This window comes from Acomys russatus, chromosome X (genome assembly GCF_903995435.1).
Source record: "Acomys russatus chromosome X, mAcoRus1.1, whole genome shotgun sequence".
Classification (NCBI taxonomy): domain Eukaryota; kingdom Metazoa; phylum Chordata; class Mammalia; order Rodentia; family Muridae; genus Acomys; species Acomys russatus.
The window spans coordinates 18,044,786-18,064,712 of NC_067169.1; positions in this window are offsets into that span (position 1 = coordinate 18,044,786).

Genomic DNA, 19,927 nt, shown 5'->3' on the forward strand with positions numbered 1-19,927 from the left:
GTTTACGGCCTGTATTGTCCTTGACTTGATACCCTATGAGCATATACAGGGGGAGGAAGTCCCCCTCAGTCACAATCATAGGGGAGGGGAGTAAGGGGAAAATGGGAGGGAGGGAGGAATGGGAGGATACAAGGGATGGGATAACCATTGAGATGTAATATGAATAAATTAATAAAATAAAATGTAAAAATAAATAAATAGAGCACAGGAAAAAAAAAAGAATAGTTGTGCTAACGCAGGCTCCAGGGACAGAAAGTACTTCATGGTGGGGCTGTGGTCCTTGAACTTTCCCATCTAAAGTGGCGTCTTTGATCTCCATGGCATTGGCTACTCGGTAAGCTTACCCAGGTTTTTCTTCATGTCTGGGTTACATCATTCCACCCACGGCTCTACAGTTGTTAGACTAAATAGACTGTATGCTGTAGCTCACCATTCAAATCCTTCTCCGTCTCTTTCTTACACGGGTGATATATCTTGGGATCTCTGCAATATCCTTGTGACATTTAAATAGCGTAGGGAGGAATTATTAAAGCTGAAAAAGCACTTCTCTGTGTGTTTTTTCCTTAACGGCCCAAGAGGTCTAAAATCCTTTTACCAACACTAGTAAAGAGCACGCATATGATTGGAATTTATGTGTGCCCCCAAGGAACTAAGAGGAGCCACACAGGGAGACCATCAAGGCTGGCAGATCTGGGACCCAGGGGGACCTGCACAAACTGCTGTGCCAACGAAGGACAATGCATGCAGTAAACCTAGACCCCCTGTTCAGATTTAGGCAATGGACAATGTATTCTCCACGGTGGTGGGGAGGGAGGGAGCAGGACTGTGCCTGATATGAACTCTGGTGCCCCCCCTCCCATTTGATCACTTCCTCTTGGTGTGGAGGCCTGGTGGGTACACAGAGGAAGGGGAAGCAGGCTATTTGGGTGAGACCTGATAGGTTGTGGTCAGCTGGTGGGAGAGGACTGCCCCCCATCAGAAGTCTAGGGAAGGAGAATAGGGCAGAAGAGGGAGGGAGGGTGGAAACGGGACGATAAGAGTGAGGGAGTAACAGTCCAGATGTGAAGTGGATAAAATATAATAGAAATTTTTAATAAAAAAATCTCAGCTACTCCATTTGCATGTGATAACAATGATCCTCTTCTTCCTCTAGGTTTTCCATCCAGAGCACAGATCTCCCAGTGATACCCTTCTCAAAGTGACAGGTCTTCTGGCAGGGAGAGCATCCAGAAACTGGGGCCCTACAATAAACCTTTTCCTGCATCTTCTATTTGAGTTTTCTTTGTTCCTTTTTAAAGGTGAATTTCTTGATGTTTTTCTTATCATTGGTAGGTTAAAATATAAAACAGTGAGTTCCCTCATAACATCTTCATACATATGTATTTATGTATGCAAGTGTATATGTGTGTTTGTCTGTGTGTCTGTCTCTGTCTCTGTCTGTCTCTGTCTCTCTATCTCTGTCTCTGTTTCTTGTCTCTCTCTCTGTCTCTCTCTCTGTCTCTCTCTCTCTCTCTCTCCCGCCTCTTCTCTCTCTCTCTCTCTCTCTCTCTCTCTCTGTGTGTGTGTGTGTGTGTGTGTGTGTGTGTGTGTGTGTGTGTGTGTGTGTGTGTGTTGTGAGCTTTCTCTTTGGAGTGCCTGTGAAGGACAAAAGCTGATATTGTTACGATCTTTTATTTTGCTTCTTTACAATTTTTTTTTTGTCACTGAACGTGAAAGTCACAATTTAAATTAGAATGACTGAGTACCAAGTCCCCACAATCTGTCTGTCCCCTCCCTCCAGTGCTAGGTTAAATGCTTGTGCTGCCATACCTGGCTTTTACCTGTATAATGATCATCTGGACTTGGTGGTTATACTGGCTGGGCAAGCACATGATCCACTGACCTATCTCTTCCCCGGGCCTGAATGATTTGTGTTCTTGACATTTCCTCTATCAAACTAACTAGCCCATTACTTCAAGATTCAGTCTTACTCAATTTTTTGAAACAAACAGGACACAGATAAATTATTCCCTAGAATGTAGCTCAAATGTCTTCTCTCTCATCACATGAGAGAGTCCTTGTTACTCCCCACCCCTGAAGGCTCCTGAGCATCATCTTTACTGCTTGTGTTTATATCTGCAGTCTAGTCTTTGAGGCTCTCACCAGGATGGCCCATTAAGATCTGCTTGTAGGATGTTCAGGCTTCTCTGGCCTGACGTTCCAAATCCATATACATTCTTTACATAAATTAGTTCCAAATGCTGAAGAACATACCAGACAGAGTTACCATAGCAACAAACTCCATCCTGGGTAAGAACGTTCTGTAGTATCTTACTATGTTGCTTGACTATACCCCTGACATAAGCAACTGAAGCGAGAAAGGATTTCTTTTGGCTCACAGTTGAAGAGAATACTGTCCACCTATGGAATGAAGTCTGAAAGCTACCACTGTGTCTGTAATAGTGGGAATTTGTGTGTTAGTACATTCATCCCGTGTCAATGGACCAAAAAAGCAGACAGCTTGGACAGGAAAAAAACTGCTATGTATCTCATAAGCCCTACCCCTTTGTCCTAGTATCTAACAGCTAGGCCCTAAGTCCAAAAGGTTTCAAAACCTCCCAGAAAAGCATCACCAAATGGGGACCTAGATTCTAACACATGAGCTTTTGGACATTTCACATTCAAAGCATAATATGCCCACACTTGTGCTTCTTTTTTTAATATTTATTTATTTATTTACTATTTATACAGTATGCTGTGTCTGCATGCCAGAAAAAAAAAGCATTAGATCTTATTATAGATGGTTATGAGACAGCATATTGTTCCTGGGAATTGAACTCATGACCTTTTGAAGAACAGCCAGCACACTTCACCTCTGAACCCTCCAGCACCTTTGATGAGCTTCTTTCACTCACCTTCATTACCTGGGACTCAATGAAGTTACCATGATATATAATGATATGTGTATGCATGTTATACAGCAAAACTTATACACAAGTCTGCATATATGTGTGTGTGTGTGTGCGTATATATATATATATATATATATATATATATATATATAGAGAGAGAGAGAGAGAGAGAGAGAGAGAGAGAGAGAGAGATGTATGTATGTATATACATATATATTAAGTTGTTTTAGGTAAATAATGTAAAAATGGATCATCAAACAGGTATGTACTTATATTTCTGTGAAACTGACAAAATATTTCACAATGTGGCCATACCTACTTTTTTAACTTTGTGGCAATTTCCCAGTATATAGCCTAGACTGGCGTAGAACGCACTAAGTAGACAGCCTGCTCCTGACCTTGCAGTGGCTCCTTCTGTCTTCCCTGGCTTACTCTTCTACATTCATGTGCCTCCATGATGGAATCATTCACATTTTCTCTTGTTGAGATAGAATGAAGTGTCCCCAGCCTTGAAGTTACATGGCTGTGTGTGTGTGTGTGTGTGTGTGTGTGTGTATGTGTGTTGTGTGTGTGTGTTATTGATGTATATATATTTGTGTAACTGTTCACGATGCACATGAAAGTCTATGCACTTACATTAACAAGCAAAAGTTGATTTTGAATGTCTTTCTTTATTGCTTTTCGCCTTATTTTTGATACAAGGTCTCACTGAACTGATCATTCATGTGCTGTCAACAGTCACTGGCCAGTGAGTCCCATGAGCCTGTCTCTGAAACTCCCACACTGTGCTAGGGATAAAAAGGTGCAGGAGGATGCCCATTTTTTGCATGGCTCCTGAGTACCCATACTCAGGTCCTCATGCTTGTGCAGAAGGCACTTTACTGCCTGAGCCATCACCTCTTTCACCCTAGTGTTTCGGCATCAGCCCTCCCAAGCACCTGGACCTTGAGGCACATTCAATCATTCTGTGTTCTGGTTGCACAATTTAACTACTCTGAAGCAATGATTGTGTGTTCCAGCTGCTCCATGTGTCTGTTGACTCTTGGTAGGCTCTGTGCAGGTTAACTGAATTAACTATGCTCCTTAATCTAGATTATCGAGTTGTCATGACCTGGAAACACCTAGAAGGCACAGTTCTGGCTATGCCAGTGAGAGATTATCTAGATGAGGCTAGTCAAGAGCACAAGGCACACCAGCTGTGGGCGGTACCATGCCTTACGCAATAGTCCTCAACAGAATACACAAAGCAAGCTGAGTGTTCATCCTTCTCTACTTCCAGACTGTGGTTTTGTGGTTGCTCAAGTGTGTCCTGTCTCCTCAAGCCTCTGGACTAATACTCCACTGCTCTTTCCCCTAGGACATGCTTTACACCATTGCCCTCTTTGTTTTTCCAACCTTACCTAGTGAACTTCCTCTCTCTCTTAAAACCCAGAAGCAGAAAGAGTCAAATGGTATATACTCATTTATATCCGGACACTAGCCCAAGGGGCATGTCCCATGAAAGTCTTCACTTACCAGGAAAGTGGAACAGAGGGGAGGACAGCCTATTGGGACTCTAGGTGAGAGAAGCATGGGAGAATAGCAAAGTAGAAGGATCCAGAGGGTTCTAGAAACCTACAAGAAGAACATTATGACAGGCGGATCTGGGCCCAGGGGTCCTGCTCAAACTATGGCACCAGCCAAGGACAATATGTGCAGTAAACTTCGAACCCCTACCCAGATCTAGCCAATGGACAGGACATTCTCCACAGTTGAGTGGAGAGTGGGGTCTGACTTACACATGAACTCTGGCGCCTCATATTTGACCACATCCCCTGGATGGGGAGGCCTGGTGGCACTCAGAGGAAGGATAGCAGGCTACCAAGAAGAGACTTGATACCCTATGAGCATATACAGGGGGAGGAGGTCCCCCTCAGTCACAGTCATAGGGGAGGGGAGTAAGGGGAAAGCAGGAGGGAGGGAGGAATAGGAGAATACAAGGGATGGGATAACAATTGAGATGTAATATGAATAAATTAATAGAATATTTTTTAAAAATCAAGTGAGGGGTTGGGGCACCCTCAGGAATGGCAGCAGTGTGGAGGCTTTCCTTTGAGGGGACAGGGTTGGAGACAGGAGTGGGGTTTAACTGACCATGTAGGGGCAACCAGAGATGCCAACCAAGCACTGATGTCAACACATCCTTATAGTACATGGGTTGATCTATTTCCACAGTTTTTTCTATAGCCCAGTGCCTCTCAGCTGCTGTTGTTCTTTTTTCACTAACATTAAGAAAATTTAAAGTCAACAAAGCATTATTTAGTCTTTCCCTAGAGGTCTTTACTCTTCCTTTTAAAGTACAATTAGCTCTTTCTACAACTGCTTGTCCTATAGGACTGTGTGGCACACCAATAATGTGATTTATTTTATAATATGTTAAGAATTACTTAATCTTACTGGATATATACGTGGGGGCATTTTCAGTCTTAATTTGTGCAGTTATTCCCATAATTACCATTATTTCCAATAAATGTATGGTTATAGAATCAGCCTTTTCAGAATTTAAAGCAGTTGCCCATTAAAACCCCAAACAGGTATCAACAGTATGGTATACATACCTTAGTTTTCCAAATTCTGCAAAATAAAACACATCCATTTTCCAGATTTCATTTCTTTTGGTACTCCTAGTGTTAGTTCCAGCAGGTAATGGAGTTTGGTTATACACAGAACACATAGGATTTTTTAAAAAATTATTTCTTTGTCTTGTTGCCAAGTGACAGAGAATTTTTTCTTTAAGCCTTAACTGTTAACATGATGTTTCTCATGAAATTTTGAAGCTTCTAACACATTTCCTATTAGTAATTGGTCAATTTTTTTCATTTCCTTGTGCCCATGGATCTGACAAACCTGTATGAGACCGAATATGACTAATATATAATAGATAGTTTCTGCTTTGATGGACTGTTGCAATTGTATAAATAACAAAGTTAGTTCTGAGTTATCAGGAAAAATTCAGCAGTTTCTATATGACATATTACATATTGACAGTAATTATATTAAGATATTCAGGAAAATCTAATAATACCATAAGTATTGCATACAATTCTGATTTTTGAACTGAAGTATATGTGTTTTGTATCACTTTACTTAGTTTGTCTGGCTTATAACCTGCCATTCCCAACTTGCTTGCATCAGTATAGAATGTAGATGCTTCAAGAATTAGTGTTCCTTTTACAATACACAGAAGAATCTAATTAGTTCTTTTTTTTATAAACTGTAAACATTTATTTTTAAGGTGCTTGTTATTAATTTCTCCCAAATAGTTACTGCAAGATTTTTGCCAATCTTCATTTATTACCCACAATGACATAATTTCAGCATTAGTAAGAGGCACTACAATTTTGGCCATGTCTGTTCCTGACAATTGAAATAGTTTTATTTTACCTTTTATAATTAATTCAGAAACCATTTCTACGTAGGTGGGGTTTTTTTTAACTTCATATATGCTAAGAAAATCAATTTTATTATATTATCTTCCCTTTGCATAATGAGCCCAGTAGGAGAAAGGGTTAGAAACAAAATATCCAAAATACAATCAAGTTTAGAATCAACTCTATCCATATATGAATCTTGCAGTCTTTGTTCTACCAGAGTTAACTCTTTTTTCCACCATTAAACATCTTGGACTGTTTAAATATGAATCTCCTTGTAATGTTTGAAACAAATTACTTAACTCATAAGTAGCTAATCCAATTATAGGCCTTAGCCAGTTAATATCTCCCATTAATTTTTGAAAATCATTGAGTTTACAATTGATCCCTACAGATCTGTACCTCTTGTGGTTGAATTTTTTTGTTGACTTATATTATAACCAAATATCTAATTGGATCTCCTCTCTGTATTTTTTTCTGGAGCAATCTTTAACACCCAACATGGGAGAATTCTTTGTGTTTCCTTAAACATTTTCTCTAAAGTATCTGCTTCAGAATCAGCCAACAAAATGTCATCCATGCAATGATAATAGACTGAGGAAATTACCTATGAATTATTTCTAGCAGTTGTTGCACAAAATACTGACAGAAAATTGGACTATTTGACATTCTATGTGGAAATGTTTTCCAATAGTATCTCTTACTGGACCACTGTTGTTACTAATAGGTACTAAGAAAGCAAACCTTTCCTATCCTGTTCATGCAAAGGTATTGTGAAAAATCAATCTTTTCAATCAATTACTATTATAGACCATTATCTACATAACCAAGAAGGTAAAGGAATTCCAGGCTGCAAAGGACCCATTGGTTGAATTACTCTATTCGTTGCTCTTAAATCTGTTACCATCCTCCATCTTCCTGATTTTTTTTTTACAACAAACACAGGGAATTCCATGGGCTGTTAGCCTCTTCTATATGTTGAGCCTCCAGCTGCTTTTGTACCAGTTGTTCAAGCACCTGCTATTTTTCTTTTGTTAAGGGCCACTGCTCTTGCCACACAGGTCTGTTTGATAGCCCTTTTAGGGGCAAGGCTGTTGGTATGTCAGCAGTGGCCCCCTCTTATAAATTCGGATGCTCAATACCTGTGAAGTTCTGTGTTTGGACAATGGACACAGCTTGTGATTGTTTGTGATTACACATATCAATACTCTCCCCAGAAGCATCTACCATTTCACCCCTAATTTCATCATTGTCTGTCTCTGGAATTGCAGGAATATTAATTTGAGTATCCCATTGTTGTAAAATATTACTTTCCCCATAGATTTAGGGACATGTCAGCCACATAGGGTCTCAACTTCCCTGTTTTCCCCTCTGGTCCCACACACTTAATCCACCATAAACTTTGTCTTATTTGAGATAATTTACCAATTCCTATAAACTGTGTATAAACGTTCTGAAGTGACCGTTGGATTCCAAGACTTTTGGGAGAGAATAATGATGTCGGCTCCAGTGTCTACCAAACCTTTTATTTCAACACCACTCACTTGCAATATTAACTTGGATCTCTAATCATTAACCACTGTTTGCCAGAACACACGTCTTCCAGTACTCCCAAATGCCCCTGTTCTTTCTACTGGAACTGCTTTGCCCTTGATGTAGGGAAACAGTAACAGCTGAGCAATTCTATCTCCTACATTAATTTGCATCTCCTTTATTACATATGCCATGATTTTAATTTCTTCCTTGTAATCCCCCTCTACAATATCTGGATGCACAATAAATCTTTGGGAAGTTAGTCTACTTCTTCTCAAGATTATTCTTACTGTTCCTGAAGGCAAAAGACCATAAACACCAGTGGTTATTTTGTAACATTCAACTTTTGGGGATAGGGTAAGAGGTTTATCTGTAGCCAGATCCAAAGCTGCATTGCCTTCAGTAGCATACATGAGACCAGCAATACTTAATTGCAATTTCCCTGCCTGCTTGTTACCTCCTGGCTGACCAAAGGAAAATGGCTCACTTTTTTTTGTTGAGGGGCCTCAAGCTAACAGGCCACTCAGCTTGTTTCTGATGGCAAGAAGTTACCTGGATCTGCACTCATTAATCTAATGTTTCCCTTTACCACAGCATCTACAAACTCTGGGAAACCTAGGCATTCCATTGCAGCCAGAAACTGCTTGTTCTTAGCTACAAGTGAAAGTGCCATATTCCCCGGAGTTAACGCACCTGCCATTTTGAGCTCTGATATTTTCAACCTTACAATTTCCTTGGCATGATGCTCATGAGAGCCAATATCAGTTGTGTCTCTTATCGATTTGTCTATTGGTGCTGCTCATGTCTTTAATGATCTAAATACTGTCTGACATTCAGGATTTGTATTCTCAAATGCCAAGGTGTCTATCAACACATGTCTGGTTTTAGGGCTTGATATGGCCTTGTTTACAGCTGAAACCAATTTCAGTAAGAATTCTGTGAAGGTTTCTCCAGAGCCTTGTCTTATCTTAGTAAATGAGGTGGATCATTTCCCAGGTTCGTCAACCATATCCCAAGCTCTTAAAACTGCCACTCGGTTTTGTTCAATAAAGACTTTGTCCTAGAAGGACATTTGTTCTCCTAGGTCAGCATAATGCCTTTCACCGGGCAATTGCTCTTTAGCAACATTATTCCCCTTGCTATCTTTTGGTGGTCTGGTTTTGCGGCTTCCTTCCTCCACCACGATAACCATTGTAACTGCTAAACAGCTTCTAGCACAGCTGACACCAATCCCTGCCAACCTTGGAGAATAATTCTATTTTGCATGGCCCAGTTACTTAATTTCATTTTAATGAATGGGGCATGCATTCCATAGGAAACAATGGGCTCTTTTTTTTCTCAAGACAGGGTTTCTCTGTGTAGCCTTGACTATCCTGGACTTGCTTTGTAGACCAGGATGGCCTTGAACTCACAATGATCCGCCTGCCTTTGCCTCCCAGGTACTGGCATTAAAAGCATGCACCACCATCACCCGGCAATAATGGGCTCTTTAAAACACTTTAGATCTAACATTTCTCTTGGATGCCATGTCATCTTGTTATATTTATGATCAACATCATTAGCAGGCATGTGCTGCACAATTACTGGAGAAACTGATGGTGACTTCGCAATCCCAAGCAACTCCTCTGGCAATGCACTTGGCTCAGAATTAGAAGTGTAGATATAAAAGCTTTTACACTAACAGGATTCCATATGACTTTTTCAAAAAGTCTTTAGTGTTATAATTGCCTTCATTCCTTCCTCTATCCTAGCCTCTTATACCTCACCCCAGTTTAACCTTTCCTGTTATGTAATTATCTTTTAATTTTTTATAACCATGCATTATATCTCCTCTCCCTTGAAAGTCGCTCCCCTATGGCTCCTTGTGAATTTCCTAAGGTCTATGAATATTCCAATTTTAAATCCACATAGTCAAAGCTAACATTTACAAATGAGATAAAGCATGACATTTGTCTTTCTGGGTCTGTAATACCTCACTCCATTAATTTCCCTGTGAATTTCTCAGATTCATTTTGCTTAATTAATATTCCATTGTGTAAATATAGCACATTTTCATTATCTCTTCCTCAGTTGTTAACATTGAGGTTGTTTCTATTTTTCTGGCTATTGTGAATAAAGCAACATTGAATATATATTCTTCAGAATAGCATATCTGGATCATGTAGTACATGTTTCCTGGGTCATTTGTATTTCAACCCTACACAATGAACTACAGGAAATTAAGGAATGCTGAAAGTGGAGAAATAGTCTTTTCCCAGGGAAGAGCACACCTGTAGAGGAAATTTAATCCAACAACATGGCTACTCTGGCTAGGCTATAGACACATATTTAACCCCAGGAGACAGAGGCAAACGGATCACTCAGTTCAAGGCCAGCCTGGTATAGAGCAAGTTTCAGGTAAAGAAAAGTTTAGGTCCAGCTGTGGTGGTACATACCTTTCTTTTTTTTAACATTAATTTGTTTATTATGTATAGTGTTTTAACCTGCCTGTTCCCTTGCACACCAGAAGAGGGCACTAGATCTCATTCTAGATGGCTGTGAACCATCAGGTGGTCACTGAGAATTGAACTCAGGACCTCTGCAAGAGCAGACAGTGCTCTTAACCTCTGAAACATCTCCCCAGCCCCCAAGTGGTACATACCTTTAATCTCAGCACTCCGGAGACAGAGATTGCAGATCTCTGCTTTCTAGTCAGTTCTGTTCAGGCAGTTCAGGTGAGTCAGTGAGTTGAGGGCAGTGCAGTGGAGTCGAGTTCATGACAATTCAGTTCGTGGAATTCAGAGACAGTTTTACCAAGAGAGTTTTACAGAGACAGGTTGCAGAGAGAACAAGCTAAATGCAGGTGAAGACAGAATAAGCCAGAGGACGAGAAGGAGCCTGATCAGAACAGATTGACAGAGCTAGTTTGAGGCCAAGCAGAGCAGTTCAGTCAGAAGTAAGAGAGGCCAGTTCAAATCAGTCAACTTGGAGAGGAGTTTTGAGCCAGAATAGCTGAGTTGAACCAGCCAGCCAGAGCTCAGAAAGAGCTAGAAATCATGAGCTTATTCAGCAGTAAGTCTTGGAGGCTGAAATTTTTCTAGGCCTAGATTATATTATATGGTGGCTAGAAGCTTCCAAGACCAGGCCGAGGTTAGCAGAAAGAGGCAGTAAGCCTCTGAGATGACAATTAAATCAGGTGAAAAGAATTTACTTTAATACACACCAATTGGTTATCTAATACCAAATGGTCAGTCTTTAGAACATATACATTCAAGTAACATTATACAGCAACTTTTATTTATGTGTATAGAAATACATATATATGTGTATGTGTGTATGTGTGTGTGTGCGCGCGCGCTTGTGTGAAACATTCAATAAAGAAAAAGAGGCCACTAAAATCAGGAACAACACAAGGATGTTCACTCTCCTCCCTCCCACTCAAAATAATATTTGAGGTATTGACTAGAACAATAAGACAAATAAAATTCAATGTTATCTTTTCCATTTCTGTGATGAAGATTACATTGAATCTGTAGAGTGCTTTTGTTAGGGTGGCCATTTTCTCATTATTAATCCTGCCAATCCACAAGCATGGGAGATCTTTCTATCTTCTGGTATCTTCATTTCTTTCTTCAAAGGCTTGAAGTCTTTATCACACAAGTCTTTCACTTGCATGGTTGGATTAATTCCAATATATTTTATTTGAGGCTATTGTGATACCTTTCTTGATGTGTTTGTCATGTGTATATAGGAGAGCTACTGATCTTTAGGTGTTCATTTTGTATCCTGTTATTGTGCTGAATGTGTTTATCAGCTAAAGGAGTTTTCTGCTGAACCTTTAGGGCTTTTTATGTATAGAATCATCATCTGAGAGTCTCATGCTCTGCCGACTGAGCTAGCCGTCATCTGAGAATAAAGGCATCTGGCTTCTTCCTTTCTTATTTATATCCCCTTTATTGGCATCTCTTGTCTGCTTGCTCTAGTCAGTACTTAAAAGTATTATGTTGAACAGGAGGGATGAGAGCAAACATCCTTATCTTGTTCCTGATTTTAGTGGCCTCTTTTGTTTGTATTCCTTTAAGGGATTTTTCCTGATTTCACACACACACACACACACACACACACACACACACACACACACACACACACACACACACTCCTAGATCCAGAAATAGTATCTGCTCAGTCTGTATAATGTTACTTGTATGTATGTTTTTTCAGGGCTGACCGCTTGGTATTAGATAGCCAATTGCCATGTCCATCCCAGAGGAAGATGACTTCTCCCACTCTCAGCATTCCTTAGTTGCCTGGAGTTCGTTCTGTAGGACCGAGACATTTGGAGCTTTCCCCTTCCACATTAGCCTTTCTCTTGGTGTCATCTTTGTTTGGCTCATGTTTAGACAGCCATGTTCGTGAACCTTTGAAAAGACAAAAAAGTTGTTTTTCAACCCTGACCACCTTCTGAGATGACCCTGGTACCTTCTGAGATGACCTCAGGGCTGTTCTATACTTTCCGAGAAAAACCACACCCTCATACCTGTCTCGAACACCTGACAGCACGTGATGTCCCGAGCTGAGCTCTTGCCCCCTCAGGGATAAAATAACTAGTAACCAATCATTTTAAAGGTCAACTAACCAATCATGTTTGTACTAAGTTCTGCTTCTGTAGGAGTATAAAAGACTCAAGCTTTGCTTATTCGGCGGCTCCAGCTTAATAGAGCTTGGTAGACCCCATCACAATGGATCAATAAAGCAACTCTTGCTGATTGCATCGGACTGGACTCTTGTGTCTCATTGGGCTCCGGGAAGTAGCACCTTATGGGTGTGCCTTCTGACATTCCTAGGATACACAATCTCACAAGCAAACTCCCTGTTTCTCAGGCTCTTATAATCTTTCCCGCCCACTCTTCTATAATGATCTCAGAGTCCATCAGCTGGGGCTGGGCTCCAAGGTCCATGACTTCACTTGCCTTAGGTTGTTGGCAAGGTTTTTAATACCACGCATGATCCCCCTCTTGCTGAGCAGGTCTACATCTAATTTGAGAGATTTGGGCTATTGAAACCTTAGAGTTATCCTGCTGTGCTGGTCATTGTAGTGGTGCACAGGCATCATAGCTGGATAAGGCTATTGGTTGTCTCCCACCTTTGGAAGCTTGCATGATGCCTTCTGGTACTATGAAAGCTGGTCCTCAGAGAGAAGACATTCAGGTCAGTTCTAACTCAGGAGCTTCTGGGCCTTTTATCTTACATACACGGTGTCTGTTGTGTTTAGACTGTTCAGAGCTTTAATGTTAATCACATTTTAAACTGTCTCCCAAGCCAATTTGTCTCTTTTTGTAAACTTTAAAAGATTCTTGTAAGCTTCAGGAGATCCACTCAAATCCACAGGTCACACTCCAGATAAGCATTTCTTATTTCAGACAGTGGGATTCCTCCCCCATTCCCCAGTTTTGGAACTCCGCTCCCCCAACTACCAAGACCATGGGCCTAAAAGTTTCAAATGTAAACTCCTTAACTTTATCTTCTGCTTTTAACACACACATGTCCCAGCATCCTACCAGGTGCTGCATCCAGAACGCAGGTGCTCCGGCCTAAACCTCACAGACTGCAACAGCTAGGGCTGCAGTTTCTTAGCCACAGATAGTCTCACGGATCCTAAACAGCAAATACAACGGCCTGCTCTTCCTGGACTTGGCCAACAATTCAGTCTTTTGACCCCCTGTCGCCGCCCTCCTGTGAGCTTGAAACAGTCAAAAGACCAGATTTCTACACCTGTTATCCATTTATTATCAACGAAAAGGCTGGGATGTCAGGTCCTGCTGCAGGGTGAGGCTGGCACAGCTTATCCTCTACCTAGGGGCGGGGTTTCCCCTGTCCCAGAGATTCATTATATAAACCAGACATTTTGGTTTCACTGGGTCCTTTTGCTCTTTACCACCCTTACTGCCCTTGTCTTTTCCCCACCTCCCTGCCCTCTCTTTTTCCCTTCCCCCATCCCCAGCACGCGCTCTCCCTCCCGTGCCACTTCCAATAAACTTGCATTTATATATTATAGCTTCATCACCAATTAGCTCATTCCGATCATTTAATCAATCATCCTCTTCAGTAATTAGAGCTTTACCTTCTAGCTCTGGTGGCGGGGGCACCTAGGGCAACAGCCTGTAATGCTTTGGGAATCTACTGGACAAGTCAGACCAACAGCTCTAAAGAGAGCTTCTCATGGCTGGTGTTGGGGGTTTTGGTAGATTATCTTTGGCTCTTGGGGAGAGCATTTTTCAGCCCAGATGGGAAACTTTACTTTAAATTGTATATGTATATTTATATACTTACATAATTATATTATAGGTAGATAATTAATGGTGTGATTACTCGTGACTTTTTAGACATCCTTACTATTATTTGGCCCTGTTCCCTCTGTCTCCTGTATTTTCTCCCCCATCTCCCTAATCAGACCCTCTGTGCTCCCCATTTTCTCCTTCAGTCCACTAGTGCCCTAACATCCTCCTCTTTACTGCTCTCCCCACTGAAATCATCACTTTTCTATTCTCCTGATTTTTGCTGTTACAGCAGGATATGTGCTCACATCAGAGAAGTGGAGAGCCTCAGATGAGGAATAACATGATTGTTGGCCTTCAGTCCCGGGACAAACAGCTGGGGTCCTTTTTGAACCAAGGCGGGCCTGCCCTCCAGGTTCTCCCAGCATCCCTCAATCCCTACCTGCTGCAGAGCATGGCTGCCATACCCTGCCCTCTACCCTGAACTGTCCAGCCCAAGGGCAGGGCTGTTTCCTCTATCTCCTCCTGCATGGCGACTTCCCTGGCCCTGTCCTTTGGGACCAGTGAACCCACTGAGAGCTGCTCCCAATAAATGTGCATTTAAATTAGTCATTTCACCAGCGGAAAGAATGATTATCAGTAATATTTGCCTTTTGGAGGCTGGGTACCTCACTCAATGTGAACTTTTCTAGTTCTACCTATTTATCTGTAAACTTCATGATTTCATTTTTTTCTACACAGCTGAGTAGTATTGCATATATATGTGATTGCATAATATGTTGCATAATTGTGCGCAATATTGCACTATATATTTATATATACTCATACTCATATTTTCATTATCCATTTGTGAATTGAAGGACATTTACTTCGTTTCCATTTCCTAACTATCATAAATAGAGCAGCCTTCATTGAGCATGTCTGAGCAAATATTTATGGAATAGGATGTCAAGTCCTTGGGCGTATGCCAAGGAGTGGTATAGTAATGTATTATGGTAAATTTATTTTCAGCTTTTTGAAGGTTCTCCACACTGATTTCCAAACTGGCTAAACTAGTTTGCAATTCCACCAACAGTCAATGGGGGTTTCCTTTCCCCCACATCCCCTCCATTTGTTGTTGATTGTTTGTTGCTCTTTGCCATTCTGTCTCAAACCTGTTTTGATTTGCATTTCCCTAATTACTAGAAGTGATAGCTATTTTTGAGATATTTCTTTTTTAATTTTAATTTATTATAATTTACTCAGATCACACCCCAATTGTTATCCTCTCGCTTGTATCTTCCCATTCCCCACCTCCCTCTTTTACCCTATTCCTTTCCCCTAGACCTCTGACAGAATGGGACCTCCTCCCCCACTATATGACCTCAGCCTGTCAGGTCTCATCCAGATAGATTTCCCTGCCTGTGTGTGTCCACCAGGCCTCACCACTAAGGAAAAGTGATCAAATCAAGGGTACAACCCTGGAGAATGAGCTGTCCACTGGCTAGATCTGAATAGAGAGTCTAGGTTTACTGCATGCGTTGTTCTTGGTGGGTGCAACAGTTTGTGTAGGCCCCCTGGGTCCAGATCCCCCTGATGGTCTCCTTGTGAGGCTCCTGAACCCTCTGGGTCCTTCTATCCCCCGATTCTTCCATACCGCTCTCATCACTACACCCAGAGTCCAGCAGCAATTCCCAGCATCTGTCCCAATGCCAGGCTGGGTGGAGTCTCTCAGAGGACATCTATGTTGAGCAAATATCCACTTATAAGTGAGTATATACTATACGTGTCTTTCTGGGTCTGGGTTACCTCACTCAGGATGATCTTTTCTAGTTCTGTCCATTTGCCTGCAGATTTCAAGCTTTCCTTCTTTTTAATAACTGAGTAATATTCCATAGTGTAAATGTACCATGGTTTCTTTATCCACTCTTCAGTTGAGGGACATCTAGGTTGTTTCCAGTTTCTGGCTATTATGAATAATGCTGCTATGAATACAGTTGAGCAAATGTCCTTGTTGTTGCTGGAGCATCTTTCTGGTATATGCCCAGGAATGGTATAACTGGGTCTTCAAGTAGAGCTATTCTCACTTTTCTAAGAAAGCTCCAGATTGATTTCCAAAATGGTTGTACAAGTTTGCACTCCCATCATCAGCAATGGAGGAGTGTTTCTCCTTTCTCCACACCCTCACCAGCACATGCTGTCACTTGGCTTGATCTTAGCCATTCTGACAGGTGTAAGATAGAATCTCAGAGTCGTTTTGATTTGCATTTCCCTGATGACTAAGGCCATTTTAGGCCAATATTTTTTCTTTTAATAAATTCTGCTCAGATCCCAGGCCCATTTCTTGAATGTGTTTTTGTTGCTGTTGTTGTTTTACTTTGTTTTGTTTTAGTTCTTTATGTATTCTGGATAGTAATCCTTTACCAGATGTATAACTGGCAAAAAAAAATCCTCTCCCATTCTGCAGGCTTCCTGATCACCCCATTGCTTGTTTCTTTAGCTAAGCAGAAACTTTTTACTTTTCATGAAATCCCACTTGTCAATTGTTGGCCTTATTTCTTGGGCAGATGGAGTCCTTATTCTGAAAAGTTTCTTTTTTCCTATACCTATACCATGTAGGGTACAGCCAACATTTTCTTCTAGCAGTTTCAGTGTTTCAGGGTTCACATTTAGGTCTTTATCAATTGGAGTTAATTTCTGTGCAACATGATAATATGGGTCTAATTTCATTCTTCTGTATGTGGACTTCCAGTGTTCCCAGTACCATTTGTTGAAGATGCTTTTTTGCAGCTTATGTTTTTGGCATCTTTGTCAAATATTAAATGGCTGAACTTAGGTGTATTCGTGCTTGGGTCTCTAATTTTGTTCCATTGGTCTGTTTTTCTGTCAATACTATATTGTTTTTATTACTATGGCTCTGTAATATATCTTGAGAGCTAGGATGGTAATCCCTGCAGCATTGTTCTTTTTGCTCGGGGTTGTTTGCCTATCTAGATCTTTTGTGGCTCCTTAAGAATTTTAGGATACTTTTCTTCTATTGCTGTGAAGAATGAGGTGAAGACTTGGATTGAGGCTGCATTGCTTCTATAAATAGCTTTTGGTAAATTTGTCATTTTCACATTATTAATTCTACCAGTCCATGTGCATGTGATGTGCCTCCATTTTCTAATATCTTTCTCTTTTTTCACAGGTTTAAAGTTTTCGTTGTAAAGGTATTTTAATCTTTTAATTGTAATGGCTAGACTTATTCCTAGATATCTTATTTCCTTTGAGGCTATTGTGATCTCTGTCTATGTACGTTTGTTGGTGGTGTATAGAAAAGCTATTGATTTGTACAGGTTGATTCTGTATCCTGCCAAGATGAGGAATTTGTTTACTGGTAGAGATTTTGAATCTCTTAGATATAATACAATGCCATCTGCAAATAGGGGCAGTCTGACTCCTTCTCTTCCTTTTTGTATCCCTTGCATTCCTTCTCTTGCCTTATTGCTCTAGCTAGTGCTTTGACCACAGTATTGGAAGGAGTTGGGGGGGGGCGGTAGTAGACACCCGTGCCTCATGCATGATGTTAGTGGGAGTGTTTCAAGTTTTCCTCTATTTAGAATGATGTTGGTTGTAGGCGTCTCATAGTTAGCTTTTATTATGTTGAGGTATGGTCTCTCTACTACTTTTATCATGGTAGCATATTGGATTTTGTTAAAAGCTTTTCTGCTACCCGTTGAGATGGTCACATGATTTTGTTTTTATCTCCACTTGTGTGGTTTTTACATTTATGACTTGTATCTCAAGGATAAAGCCAGCCTTGTCGTGGTGGATAATCATTTTTAGATATGTGTATATTCTGTTTGCAAGTATTTTATTAAGCATTTACATTTTATATCATTGGGGATATTGGCCTGTAGTTCTTTTTTGTTTGGGTTTGGTTTTTTGGGTTTTTTTTTTTCAAGACAGGGTTTCTCTGTGTAGCCTTGGCTGTCCTGGACTTCCTTTATATACCAGGCTGGCCTCGAGCTCACAGCAATCCACCTGCCTTTGCTTCCCAAGTGCTGGGTTTAAAGACGTGCGCCACCACCGCCCGGCTGGTTCTCTTGTTGTTGTTGTTGTTGTTGTTGTTGTTGTTGTTGTTGTTGTTGCTGTTATTGTTGTGTCTTTACCTGGTTTGGTTTTATGACACTGGCTTCATAGGAGTTTGGAATTATCCTCCCTCCCCACCCCAGCCTCTCTCTGCACCTGTGTGTATGTGTCTCTGTGCGTGCATACGTTATTTATTTGTTTGTTTGTTTGTTTTTAAAGTTTAAGAAGGATTGCCCATAGATCTTCTTTCACCTCATATAATTCTGCTGTGGATCCACCTGGCAAGCCTGGGCATTTTTTAATTGGAGGGCTTCTCATTAATATTTTGATCTCATTTGTTACTGGTCTGTTTTGGTTCTTTTCTTTTTGCTTTAATTTCAGTAGTTTAGCTGAATCTAGAATTCATCCATTTCTTTTAGATTTTCAACTTAATAGATTATTAGTTTTTAAAGTGTTCCTTTTTCTAATATTCTGAATTTCTTTAGTGTTTGTTGTAATTTTTCCCTGCTCCTTTGGGTCCTGTCTTTGTTTTGTTTATTTGGGCCAATAGCCTGCCAATCTTGTATATCTCCTCAGAGCACCAGCTCTTAGATTTGTTGATTCTTTGCCCTGCTTTCTATTTTATTGATTTCTGCTCTGATTTTTTATTCCTTCATGCCGTTTTGGACTTGGTTTGTTTTTATTTTTTTCCAATTTTAGTTGTATTATTAATTCATTTACTTGTGTTCCTTCTGATATTTTTGTTGATATTTTCTTTATCTACATCAGTGGTTCTCAACCTTCCTAGCGCTGTGACTGTTTAATACAGTTCATGCTGTGGTGACCCCCAACCATAACATTATTTTCGTTGCTACTTCATAACTGTAGTTTTGCTACTGTTATGAATCATAGTGTAAATATTTGTGTTTGTGGGGGGGGTCACGAGACATAGGTTGAGAACCACTCAATTACTATCCAGTGACTTAAGGAATAGAGAAAGTTTCCTTTGCCCCAAAATTCATCCCCTGAACACACAAAGTAATTACTCCTCCAGCAAATACAACCCCATAATAAGTAAATCTTTACATTTTGACGCAAGGAAATGGGAAACTTGTTCAGTCTTTTGCTGTATTGTTCACAAGAACATCAATGTCACAATACAACAGATCCAAACACACAATTACACATATGTTTAAAGTCTAATCAAATAAGGTACACTGGTGTGACAGTAACATTTACAATTACATTGGCAGTTAATTCGGTAACAATGAGAGTAGCCAAATTCTCCTGAAGGTTATTTCTGGCTGGTCTTATTTAACTATCATCCACACTGAAAAAGCAAGTTCTTATTTTTCAACCTCCAGGAAAAGGTGTGGGAACAAAGACAGCAAACAGGGTGGGGGGGAAGGGAAGCTAATAACTTAATACAAGCTATCACAAAGTTTGTCTGTAGCTCGGACAAAGCAGGAAATTTTACTTAGTAACACTGACAGTGACACAAAATTCCCACTAGGCACTTCACGTTTTCACTCGCCCAACCCCCAACATAAAAGACTTCTGGTAATCCATTGCATATGAAGGTAAGGGAGAAGGAAAAACAACAGCATAGACAACAGGGTTGTTGTTGTTGCTGCTGCTGCTGCTGCTGCTGCTGCTGCTGCTGCTGCTGTTGCTGTTTTTCAAGTCAAGCTGGCTAAAATTCCTTAGTTCAAAACCCAAATTTGCTCTTTAATGGGTGTGACCTTGAACCAGTCATTCAATCACTACAAGTCCATCTAAACTGTTAGTTTCACAAGAGAAAACAAAA